Consider the following 8,578-nt stretch of genomic DNA (forward strand, 5'->3'; position numbering starts at 1 on the left):
GAACAAAGGCAGTGCGGTTCGGCTTTGTCCAAGAACTTCCACTCAGTCGATGCACCTGGAAGTTGGGGTTTCGCGAAATTAGAGTCTTTTCCAAACAGATTTTCCACTGGTTTGAAGGCTCCAAGGTTGTGCACAAAATCTTCTTTGTAAGCAGGGTTCCACCGTAGTTACTTGAAGACAAAGTCTTTGAGGAAAGCAGGGCCCTGTTCGTTCCAAGGGTCAAGTTTCTTAAGACTCAAATAGCTATTTAAATGACTGAACACTTTCATATACATTCGACTTACTCAATTGTCCAGCTGTAAAACTCCACTGATCAGGTGGGCACAGGCGGGCATGCGCAGTCTGTAAAGTTCTTTATTTAATAAAGTCCTTTAAAAGAATTCTTCGTACGGCTCAATCTCCTTCTCCCAGTTTAACTCTTCTGTTGCCGGCAAAGACTTGGTTGGTTTCTGGTTCCGGTTCGGGCAACAGAGCTACAGGTTGAGCTGTGGCAGCGAGTTACTGGTTCAGGTGAGAGAGAAAGAGAGAGAGAGAGAAAGAGAGAGAGAGAGAGAGAGACTGTGCACTGTTCCTTATAGTCTGTCAGATCAATAGGTGATTGGTTCTTGAGTTCTTGAGATTGGATTTCGGTTTCAGCCCCCAGTGTCCTAATGGAGGGGGGCTTGATTTATGACTGATGTCAATCCATGCCATCTTTTGGAAATGCCGGTTGGCCCGGGTTCGTAGCACTATGTCGGGATTTCGGCTCTCGTCCACTTCAAAGAGTTTTTATCACCTACAGGCCCCTTTCTCCAGACATCTCATAGCAGGATTCAACCTATTTGGCCTCTTCTCGGTGCCATCCTCCCCAAAACTGTCACTTTGATGCAAACCAGTTCCAAGCTGATGAGCAAAGGAAATCTGATAACTTTGGGGGTGGAGAGGTCTTCTTTAGATCAGTGCTTCAGCTCAGAGCCCAAATGCTCTTATCAAAATACACCCAACATAACGCTACACAGTGGAACTGCAAGGCAATTGATTAAAGGGACATGTGGTGAATTCCTTTTTATCTTTATACTGTTGTTGGATGTCTCCTGTTCCTCTAAGTCTCATTTGGCCTTGGTTTTCCCCCTCTGTGTTGAATAATCGGGCTCTAAATAGCCCCGGCGTTTCTCCTGCAGTTCTTCGTTCTTTCCACTGCTAGCGCTGCCTTTGTGCAGCTTGTTATAGGATATTGTGAACTGAACCTATTTTGCTGTGAATTTATATTTACTGCGAATAGTTTATTGTGGCTGGTCTTGGTCTGTCTGCACTAAATAAATGATATGTATCAAGGGATTATTTAGTTTGTCTGTGTACTTTTTTACTTAACCACTAAGGGCCACTCCTTGCACTTCACACATTTGCCCTTTTAATTACTCCCTTACTGACATACTTTAACATGCAATGTGCGTGTGATAATAGCTTTAGCAGCCTGTTGCCATTCAGGTGAGACAATACCTAGTAAATCCTTTTTTTTTTTTTTCATGTTGGTGCGCCGCGAAGGTTTTTGGTCTCAGCAAAGTGTGCCGTGGCATTACAACGCTTGGGAACCACTGGCTTGGCTTGTTGGGCATCCAGGTATGCACTGAGATTACGATCGGCACGATGATTGTCGTTCTCAGGAGAATTGTGTTTCTTTGCTGATCATGTTCTCTGTCGCTTTTTACAAAGTTCTTACAAGTGGCACATTGGGGATGAGGAGCAGAGCATGCTGACACGCATAGCTGTGGACTTCTGCATGGCATGGGGCCACAGGTCATTCCAAGTATTTCAAGATGCCTGCAAATGTGTGGACACGTTGTGTTGGCCCAACCCTCACAGATTGTGCCAAGTCAAGTAGAGATGCATGTTGTGCTGTTCTAAAGTGACACGTCGTCAACGGCAAAAACATCTCTCAGAGTTCCTGGCTTGACTTGCCTCTGGAAGACAACACTTGCCCAGGCTGGATATTTGCCGAAAGAAGCAAAGAGGACTAGACACCTTGCCTAGACGCAACTGCATATTTCATTGTCACCTGGAAGGCCATCCAGGCTTTTCACCATCATGGCCCTCGGTCAACAAGGCGCCCGAACAGGGACTCGAACCCTGGACCCTCAGATTAAAAGTCTGATGCTCTACCGGCTGAGCTACCCGGGCTTCAGTGAAGTGCTTCACAATGTGTTGGCTTCATGATTGTTCCAGACCGCTTTCTGGCCGGTTTAGAAAACTGGGCTCAGGGTGAAAAGGGTCACATGCATATGAGATGTTTGGGCAATGCGAGTTCTCCACAGCAAATCCGAATTTCCGGTGTTTTCTCCTTGTCCTCATGCAATTCCAATGGCTTGACATTTGGGAGCTCGTCCAAAACCGATGTCAAACCATAATCACGCCTTCCTTCGAGCCGGAATTGAACCAGCGACCTAAGGATGCCCGCTGCCTGAAACCTACAGTCCTCCGCTCTACCAACTGAGCTATCGAAGGGAAGCTTCTCACCGTCTTCCCCTGGCAGTCTCAGTGGCCGTGCAAAGCCAAGAAGCACCGTGGCTTGGCTCAGTGGTTTTCAACCCGTGTGCCGTGAGGACTACCCAATTGTGTCGTGAGATTTTTATCCCCTGAAAAATATTATGTCATTTTGTTTGGTCAACTTCATAAATCTTGTATCAAATCAAACTTATTCAAATGTGTGAAAATATTACATTTATACATCACCTGTAGAAAGCGTTTCATAACTGAAATGTTGTGTTTGCCGGACTGAACGCACACCTACACTGAGTTGCAGTGCTATCAGTTGTATCGTAAGGTACACTTATAAATTTCAATTTAAGAAGTGAATTTATAGTATCACCTTATCACGAATCCTGGAATCTTGTAGAACTCAATTTCTGTAATAATTGGACACAGACACCAATTCCAAAGATATAAATTGTTAAATTTATTCAAAAACAAAGACTAAATGTAGCACTACACTAATTATACAAAAGGGAAAAGCTAATCAAAATTCAACTCTAGATCAACAAATCAAAGACAAATCACTTCCGTGACCAAATCAAAGACCATGGGATCGCATATGATAACACACAAATCGTTAAACAAAAAAGGTTATAAACACATTAACTACAATACCGGTTAGTAAGACGAAGGTGAGTCTCTCGTTAGTATTGTTAGTCAGACATTAAATAACTACGCAGGTTAGTATTTATGTCAGGTAACTTCTCGTTATATATATATCAGTCTCATTTACGTTTAGGTGCCGAGAAAGATCCTATCATTACTTGTTACCACAATTTCCCTTAACTGATTATTATTCAATGATCAAGGATAGGCAGGGCCACCAATAATCTAACGTCTATTGACTTGTGTCAATTTCAGACTAAACAGTTAAACAGGAATGAGAAGATATTTCTCGGCGTTGACAGATTTTATTTCTAAAATTATCAACAAAACAGTTGAATGCAACACACATTTATATTTAAGAAAACTAAATGATATTACACATTCTAGAGTTATGAATCACAGATTAACATTTCTAATTGATTTCTTAAATGTCATGAATCACAAACTCCAAACTGTTAAACTTATCTGAACTTCGTCGCAGAGAGGCCTCTCTGGCTTCGGGCTCAGATAACAGCACACGGCACGAGGTCCGTGTGGTTGGAACAAAGGCAGTCCGGTTCAGCTTTGTCCAAGAACTTCCACTCAGTCGATGCACCTGGAAGTTGGGGTTTCGCGAATGTAGAGTCTTTTCCAAACAGATTTTCCATTGGTTTGAAGGCTCCAAGGTTGTGCACAAAATCTTCTTTGTAAGCAGGGTTCCACCGTAGTTACTTGAAGACAAAGTCTTTGAGGAAAGCAGGGCCCTGTTTGTTCCAAGGGTCAAGTTTCTTAAGACTCAAATAGCTATTTAAATGACTGGCACTTTCGTATTCAGTCGACTTAGTCAATTGTCCAGCTGTAAAACTCCACTGATCAGGTGGGTCTGTAAAGTTCTTTATTTAATAAAGTCCTTTAAAAGAATTCTTCGTACGGCTCAATCTCCTTCTCCCAGTTTAATTCTTCTGTTGCCGGCAAAGACTTGGTTGGTTTCTGGTTCCGGTTCTGGCAACAGAGCTACAGGTTGCGAGTTTCTGGTTCAGGTGAGAGAGAGAGTAAGAGAGAGAGACCGTGCGCTGTTCTTTATAGTCTGTCAGATCAATAGGTGATTGGTTCTTGATTTTTTTAGATTGGATTTCGGTTTCAGCCCCCAGTGTCCTATTGGAGGGGGGCTTGATTTATGACTGATGTCAATCCATGCCATCTTTTGGAAATGCCGGTTGGCCCGGGTTCGTAGCTCTATGTCGGGATTTCGGCTCTCGTCCACTTCAAAGAGTTTTTATTACCTACAGGCCCCTTTCTCCTATCTCATAGCAGGATTCCAAACTATTTGGCCTATTCTCGGTGCCATCCTCCCCAAAACTGTCACTTTGATGTAAACCAGTTCCAAGCTGATGAGTTAAGGAAATCTGATAACTTTTGGTGGGGGGAGAGGTCTTCTTTAGATCAGTGCTTCAGCTCAGAGCTAAAATGCTCTTATCAAAATACACCCAACATAACACTACAATAATATATGGTTTGCTAAGTTGTAAATAATGGCTAAAATGCATTTACTGTGCATTCGGTTAATCATTAATTACTAGGTTTATGTTTATTTATTGCATGAATGTGGATCCTTCAAATGTTTAATAAATAATGACTAATATGTAAAGTTAAAAATTAATTACGAGTGTGTTTGTGCTTAACTAATGCATACTTCTGGCCCCTTAAAATAAAGTGTTATCAGATCTCCTTTGAGATATGACTCCCTCCCCTTCAGGTTCTGCAACGTTGAATAAATAAACTTAGATAGCCGCGACTGTTTCCCAAAAATGTATTGTTTCAAATATGCCGTTTAACAGCATTTGTTAGGGGTGTAACGTTACGGTACACAAAACTGACAGTTCGGTACGTACCTCGGTTTTGAAGTCTCGGTTCGTTATGGGTTCGGTACAGCGGGGGGGGGAACTAAACATTAATTCCTTTGTGCATGTTTCTAAGCTATGCAAAAGAGATTTCACTTGTTTCTCAGTCTGTCTGGTGATGCATAGCCCACATAGGGCACGTGCAACACATAACACAACATTTAGAAAGCGGGTGACACTTATTTTGTTACATATAAGAGCGACACTACTCCAGACACTCCCTTGCTCGTGATCTAAAGTTAGACAGAGATGCTGTGCTTGGCTGGGGTCACCTATCAGACAGGCCTCACACTTATCAACTAATTCACGGCCAATACAATGTTGTAACACTAGCGCAATAATGCCCTTTATGGTGTGTGTCATCACTAGTGTTACATGATCATCATAGTTTTTACAATTATATCTCGGAACTTCCCTGTCTGAATCAAAACTCTTGTGGGTTCTAGCAAGGCAAGAACAGAAGCATGCAATGTTCAATCTTGTTCGGGGTCTTAAAGAGTTGACAGAGGAATCAATATCACTGGTGTCTGGTACTCCACTATTCTAATGAAGAGAAAAGAAAATAACACTTAAAACTGTAATGTGTGTCGGTCAGTAAAGAAGTACACAACTAAACACAGTTGTAGGACCTCTATATTTACCTCTCTTTCCATTGATGGTCCAACTCCATCATCAGTGTCTGAGGTTTTATCCTCCCTGCCATGTTCATGGTCCTTGTCATCATCTTCAGACTCATCACCAGTGTTGACACCTTCGTCTTCATCAGACATTGGGAGAGCATCCCTGGGGCTCAGAGGAGGAGCGCTGACACTATTCTTTTGATAAACATACAAAGAAGAAAACATGCATTTAAATTCACTTTGCATTGAAATTCATATATACACACATACGGCCTAACAGCATGTAAACACCGGCATACGTTTAAAATTAATAATAATATTCTAAACACGTTTTTAAAGTAAAATAAAGTGTTACCTCTTTTGGGTCCCTGTCTTCCGACCATCTTAATTTTGTGTTAGGTGCCCCCGCATCTTCATCAGCAGCGTGGTCGCTAGGGGGTGTCTTCTTAGCTGGTGTAGCCATAGTGCGCTATGGGGGTTTCCACCAGTTACCGCAGACCTGTTCTGTCCGGAACGGGTGACATGTTTTCTGTGTTTACCAGCATGCTCTTTATACTGTAAATGGTGGCCGGCGGCTCTACAGAGGAGGCGGGGTGTGGGCGGGGTTGGGGGCGTGTGTGGGGACACGTGGGTAAATGGGGGGCAGTGGCTATACAGAGGAGGAGGAGTGTGGACGGAGTTGGGTGCGTGTATGGGTGCCACGTGGGTACAGTCATTTGTACCCATTAGGCTCGTGTCCATAACAAATATGTGATAACAATTTATCTCTCCAAATGGTCACCTCACCCAGTGTGTACACGTTGTTTTGAACGTGAGACCATGACCATAGCACGCATAGATACAGATGTCTGTTGGAGATCAACTTTATCGGAGTGAAATAGACACCCCAACATTCCGCCCCAACTGAATTCTGTAATGAGAACAACATTTTTGGCGGTTTCCTGGTATGTTATGTGGAATACAATTTTGTGTGATTCTTAGAAAAATTATGAAATACCATTTTGCCCCCCCATAAATAAGCCGCTCCAAGCAGTTAATTTTACACATCCAATATAATATATGAAGGGACACACTCTTCATAATGGCATCTGACTGGGGTCCATTTGATGATGATGGGGTCCGTTTAATGGCCAGTTTTATTCAGATTCCATGGTATGCCATAGAACAAGTTGTTATATATTATAAATTAATTACATCTTCTAAAACATTATATTGTGTACATTTATGGGACCAATGTTTGTTTTTTGAATTGACAGTTGTTTAACCCACATAACTAAGCACTCCCCCACCCACCCCAAGTCACAGAGCAAACTTTGAATGGAGGTGTGTAACATTCACCGTTTTTACCAATGTTATTAATAATAATAATAATAATAATATTATTATATTTTGTATTTGTTCGAAATGTAGTGAAAAGTCACTGTATAAAGTGTAATTGACATGTTTGTTTTATTATAGCTAAAAATGCGGCACAGCCTGCATTGCCCTGCTTGAGAGGCGTGTCAAGTGGAAAACAGCTGAAGAGATCCGATCGTGCTGATAAAGGGAGGTCCGTTCTACAGCGGGGGAGACAGCCACCAGTCACACAAAGGGGAAACACAGCGCCCAGAAAAGCCTTGAGTAAGACAAACCGGGTGGCACACGACACCACCGATGTGGGGGTGCAATGTGTGAAAGTGAACCGACCGAGCTCCGCTACTGTAAAAAGAGGTAAACGGGGTAAAAGCACGGTTAAAGCCACCACTAGTGGGGATACTGAGATGAAATGTGATCAATCACCCTGTGTTGACATACAGACCCCTGGTGATTGTAGGGCCCTGGTGTTTAGCAAGCAAGCAAGTCAGCTTGTGGAGGCGTTAAACACCGCTCAGTGCAAAATACATGTTTTGACAAATTTGTTAAAACAAATAGGGAATTGCCCCGTTTCTGATGAGAGTTTGATGAATCTGTAATTAACACTGTGAATCAATCAGTCTCTGCACGATCGAGAAGGGTTGTTACAAAAAACAACCAATTCTGAAAACAACAATTGACAAACAATGAAAAAGGAGAAGCACAAAAACTGTCAGTCTGCTTGTGTAATTAGGGGGGTAATGAGAAATAAAATTAATGCTGCGAAAAGAATGCTGCGTAGGCTTAAATTTAGAACAAATGTGTCACAATTAGCACGGTCACAGACACTGTTGCACACTCTCCAGACGGGAGGCCATCCGGTAAACTTGGAAATTCAGGAATATATAGATCAGGATGTATCTAAGGAACTAGCATCGGTAGCTAATAACAATGATAATCAGATTGGGGGTGGTGATGCTGCAATGTTAGAGATGAATAATGAAAATGATGAACAAATGGCTGAGGGTGGCGTTGGCGGGGACCCTCCTCGGGGGTTTTTGGAGATTATTCGTCGCTATGACCGAGAAATTAATAGGTTTCGGGATATGGAGTTTTATGAAGAATTCAGGTTTGTGAACCTGGATCTGGTACAATCTTATATGAATGCTGTCCGTATTGTGCATGGAGCTGTGCAAGGATTGCTAAATGAAATATCACACAATGTGGGTCCTAATGATTTTGTACAGCTGAGACCGAGCTCGGGGTCATTAAATAATCCTTTCTAATCGAGGAGGCGAAATGTGGGGGAGCTGGACGCTGCAGATTTCTTAGAGAGCATAGCTAATTTACTACAAAGTCACACCGAAATTCTAACACATGGGAGTTTGCGAATAACGGTCACTGTGATTAGAAATATGCAAGGTGGTGGTGGTGCGCGGAGGCGCTTAAAAGGTATTTTATTTAGTAAAATAATAGACATAAACCAAGGTAACAATTTATGTTTTGCTGCCAGTGTGTACCGCCTGTGGAAGGGTAAAGAATGCACAGATTCCGAAATGTTAGATGGTGCCAAACGAATGCATAGCCAGCTAGGGTTTTCAATTCAGAAAAAAAAATGTTTATCAGATATTC

General features: G+C 42.3%; 2 non-coding genes across 2 annotated transcripts; both read right to left on the reverse strand.

Annotated features, from left to right (window-relative positions):
• Nucleotides 1-2,084: 2,084 nt before the first annotated feature.
• trnak-uuu (transfer RNA lysine (anticodon UUU)) lies at nucleotides 2,085-2,157 on the reverse strand. The gene has a single exon. It is a non-coding gene; the product is annotated as a tRNA-Lys (tRNA).
• A 235-nt stretch (nucleotides 2,158-2,392) lies between these two features.
• Nucleotides 2,393-2,481, reverse strand: trnay-gua (transfer RNA tyrosine (anticodon GUA)). Its single transcript is given in 2 exon segments — nucleotides 2,393-2,428; nucleotides 2,445-2,481. It is a non-coding gene; the product is annotated as a tRNA-Tyr (tRNA).
• Between the last annotated feature and the right edge of the window lie 6,097 nt (nucleotides 2,482-8,578).

Source organism: Amia ocellicauda, unplaced genomic scaffold (assembly GCF_036373705.1).
Source record: "Amia ocellicauda isolate fAmiCal2 unplaced genomic scaffold, fAmiCal2.hap1 HAP1_SCAFFOLD_113, whole genome shotgun sequence".
Lineage (NCBI taxonomy): Eukaryota > Metazoa > Chordata > Actinopteri > Amiiformes > Amiidae > Amia > Amia ocellicauda.